At 49.9% G+C, this 4,338-nt stretch overlaps 1 long non-coding RNA gene across 1 annotated transcript; it reads left to right on the top strand.

Annotated features, from left to right (window-relative positions):
* The first annotated feature begins 363 nt into the window (after positions 1–363).
* LOC123455996 lies at positions 364–4,338 on the top strand. The gene is made up of 3 exons (XR_006634262.1): positions 364–494; positions 3,295–3,381; positions 4,205–4,338. It is a non-coding gene; the product is annotated as an uncharacterized LOC123455996 (long non-coding RNA).

The raw sequence follows: 4,338 nt of genomic DNA, 5'->3' as shown, positions 1-4,338 counted from the left end.
CCCTGTTTACGTTCTCATCGCTTCGGAAATCAGCTCTCACGCACCTGCAGGCACCTCGGTCAGGACCCGTCCCCAGCCAGGGCTCTGAGGACTTTGCGCTTCTCACCGCCCATCCCCCACGGCCGTGCAGAGCTGGGGGGCAAGTCCCCGAGTGGACGCGATCCCAAGTCCTCCCTCGCCCCCCTCTACCTAACCTACCCCACAGAGCACGCCCTTTTCCTACTGGCCCCTTAAGATCTACAGAAACGAATACTCAGGTCCTATTTCGGTCAGCAGGTGGGCAAACGTGCGTCCTCTCCTTTCCGGGGTGCGCACGTGCCGCAGCAGGCATGCGCAGGTCTGCGCTTTCCTCCTTGTCGGAGGCAGGATATCTCGCTGTTCACCTCGGCATTCACCGGGCCAGCTGGCGGGGGTCTTCCAGGAAGGGGTCCTGTCTCCCCCTCCCCCTTCTTTCCTTAGGTGCGCTGGGATTACAGGCACCTGCCTCGCCATCGGTGAGTTCTGGGGATTTGAACCTGAGTACTCGTGCTTTATCTCCACAGCCTCAAAGTAGTCTCCCCACCCCCAGGTAGGGTCTCATCCTACCTCAGGCTGACCTGGAATTCACTATGTAGTCATGGTGACCCTCCTACCTCTGCCTCCCTGGTGCTGGGATTAAAGGCATGCAACCGAGAGCCGGGCGTGGTGGCGCATACCTTTAATCCCAGCACTTCAGAGGCAGAGGTAGGAGGATCTCCGTGAGTTTGAGGCCAGCCTGAGAATACAGAGTGAATTCCAGGTCAGCCTCTGCTAGAGTGACACCCTACCTCAAAAAAAAAATAAATAAATAAATAAATAAATAAAATAAAATAAAAAGGCATACACCACCAGGTCTGGCCTCTTTTCCTTTTTGGATTGCCAGCAAAACAAGTGTTGACCAGTTCAGTGTAAAGAATTCTCAACAAAATCCTGTTGAGAACCAGTGTGACTCGCTAGAGGGTCGCTGTAATTGGCAGGTTGCAGAGATGGCTAACACAGGATGCTGAGCTGGACCGTGCGGGTTTCTGCCCTGCGCAGGGCATAACCGGATGCATGAGAAGAAACAGAAGCTACGCACTTGCCAGTACCTGGGAACACCTTATCTCATCAGTATCTAACAGAGCAGCTAAAACAGGGGCAGGAGAGAATCCTTAGCAGCTAAGGCCCTTGCCTGCAAAGCCAAAGGACCCGGTTCGATTCCCCAGCACCCAAGTAAAGCCAGATGCCCAAGGTGGCACAAGTGTCTAGAGTTCATTTGCAGTGGCTAAAGGGCCCTGGTGTGCCAATTCTCTCTCTATCTAGCTGCCTCTCTCTCTCCCTCTCTCTCTCTCTCTCTCTCTCTCTCTCTCTCTCTAAAAGTAAATAAATAGAATACTTTTTAGAGGAACAGTAACTGGTTCTCTTCAAACAGTGACTCTACTAATACGATCAGTAGAACAATTATTATATGTGTGAGTTAATTCTTTCCAATGTACCACTCACAATACTAGCACTCAAAAGAATGTCACCCTATTCATTCAGATTACGCTGCAGCAAAGAAAAAAATAATCCGGTGTTCTTTCTCACCCATATTATTTGACCAGTGAGGGAATCCTGGTGGGCAAGCAGTTTCCTCCATATGGCGACGCAGGGACCCAGGCTCCTTATGACAGCAGCTCTTCCATCCATAGAGCTTCAGGGTTCTGAACAGAGACAGAGAATAATTCGGGAATGTCACCTCTTGCTGCGTGGACCCACCAGTGATTCTCATCACTTTCAGTCTCGTTCTGTGGGTGACTGGTCACACAGTCCCAGTTAGATGCGGGACCAGCCACTTCCCAGCAGCCACACTATCGATCCTACGGAGGAGAAACAGACATTTCCTGGTGAACAGCCCACCCTCTGGGCTCCAGCCACAAAATCAAACCAGTAGGGAGCCACTGGCAATTGGGTTTGTGTGGGTTGCTGCGTCTTCTGGAGACATAGGAAAATACTCGACACTCTTTCACTAGGGGACCAACTCTCCCTCTGCCAGCCGTTCTTCCTGGTGGAGAGTTTGCATTATCGCCTCCTCTTCTTTCCAGGGGCTGCGCCGGATCTGGCCCCATCCCCCCCACACACACCCCCATTCCTGCTGCATTCAGTCTGCTGCCCTCTGCACGTGCCCCCTTCATTGTCCGCTACCGTCACCCTTGCTGGGCAGCTCCAGGCAGCTGTCAGCAGGGGAGAAGAAATAGGCTGCGCTTGCTTTATCCATGTGGTTGACAAGGCATAACCACTTCCTGCAGAAAGAAATTTCCTGAAACCACTTTTCCTAAACAGAAGGCTTTTGGTTTTGGTTTTGTTGGCCTCGAACTCACAACCTTCCTGCCTCTCTAGTGCTGAGATTACAGGCATGTCACTCAGTGCCCAGAATGGCCCAGAAGCCACACAGGGGTTTGGGAGGAGTAGCAGGACACTTGCCACAGTCCATCGTGTCCATCCCGCCGGCCACGGTCAGTCAGTGTTTCAGAAACATGGCTGCCTTGCGGAGCTGCGCCCACCGGAACTTCAGGGTCTTCGAGTCCTGTTAGCACACTGGAGAAGAGAAAAAAATTATTTAGTGAATGAAAAAGAAAAAAGAATGCACAAAGCCGGGTGTGGTGGTGCACGCCTTTAATCCCAGCACTCGGGAGGCAGAGGAAGGAGGATCGTCATGAGTTCAAGGCCACCCTGAGACTGCATAGTGAATTCCAGGTCAGCCTGGGCTACAGTGAGACCCTACCTCGAAAAACAAAAAAAAAAAGGATGCATGAGTGAATAGAGTGAATAAAACTGAAGGAAGTAAAGCCATGCTATTATGGAACAAAAATAGAATCCTGAGCTACAGAGATGGCTTAGTGGTTAAGGAGCTTACCTGTGAAGCCTAAAGACCCAGGTTCAACTCCCCAGAACCCACATAAGCCAAATGAACAAGATGGCCCAAGCACTCTGGAGTTTACAGTGGCTAGAGGCCGTGGGTTGTCCATTTTCTCTGTCTCTCTCTCTTTCAAAAAATTAATTAATTAGCCAGGCATGGTGGCACACACCTTTAATCCCAGCACTCAGGAGGCAGATGTAGGAGGATCTCCATGAGTTTGAGGCCACCCTGAGATTACATAGTGAATTCCAGGTCAATCTGGACTACAGTGAAACCCTACCTTGAAAAGCAAAAATAAATAAATAAATAAATAAATGTAATAATATAATTAATTAATTTTTTTTAACTTGGGAGTTCTTTCAGGGAAGAAACTGATTCGTGCATCTCTGAATCCCCAGGGCCCAGCACATACTGGACATTCTTCAGGATGTGGACAAGATGAAGAAAACCCCTGAAATACTGTTGCATCTTCCCTGGGACCAAAGGTGACAAAATTTCCTCCCCTCCTGGTAACAGTGAACTGGGGCCTTGGAAACCTGGGGGAAAATATGGAAAAACTCGACTTGAGTACTCAGCACTGGGTGTCTGGAGCCCTGGAGAAGGGAGAGCTGAGGATTATCCTGGGCACGGACTGGTCACACGGGGCCTCCTGGAGGATTCCCCGACTTGGCTCATTCCTTGGGAATCTCTCGTCCCTCTCAGGATCTCCCCAGGGGGGAAAAAATGGGGGAAGCCCTGGTGCTGTGGACTGGTCTGCTCACCAACAGCTGCTAGGAGTTTATGTTTAACTAAACTACAATGAAATCTGATGGAGGCAGAGCAGAGAAATAACCCTTCCCTAGAAGACACTTAGGTTTTCTCTAATGTCTTCCAGAAATTTCTTCTAAAGGGTTTTTAGGACCAAGTGGAGCCGCTACATAGGGTGAAAATAAGAAAGAAAAGAAAAAGAAAGAGTTGTAACCAGATTTTTTAAATATTTTATTAAGCTGGGCGTGGTGGTGCATGCCTTTAATCCAGCACTTGGGAGGCAGAGGTAGGAGGATTGCCATGAGTTCAAGGCCACCCTGAGATGACAAAGTTAAGTCCAGGTCAGCCTGGACCAGAGTGATACCCTACCTTGAAAAAACAACAACAACAACAAAGAATAAAATATTTTATTTATTTGAGAGAGAGGCAGATAGAGAGAAAGAGTGTGCCAGGGCCTTTAGCACTGCAAATGAACTCCAGACGCATGCACCCCCTTATGCATCTGGCTTATGTGGGCCCTGAGGAATCGAACCGCCCTTAACCACTAAACCATCTCTCCAGCCCTGGGAAACAGGTCTTAACAATACTGGCCACAACTGAAACTGAGCTAGCCACCAGAGCCAAGAGCTTTGCCAGGAAAGGCGAGTCCCTGCCATTCAGCAGAAGGCTTGTGCTGCCGCTGGGACCCACAAGGC

This window comes from Jaculus jaculus, chromosome 19 (assembly GCF_020740685.1).
Source record: "Jaculus jaculus isolate mJacJac1 chromosome 19, mJacJac1.mat.Y.cur, whole genome shotgun sequence".
Classification (NCBI taxonomy): domain Eukaryota; kingdom Metazoa; phylum Chordata; class Mammalia; order Rodentia; family Dipodidae; genus Jaculus; species Jaculus jaculus.
Note: the sequence above shows the minus strand (reverse complement) of the source record. Positions and strands in the feature narration are given on the sequence as shown.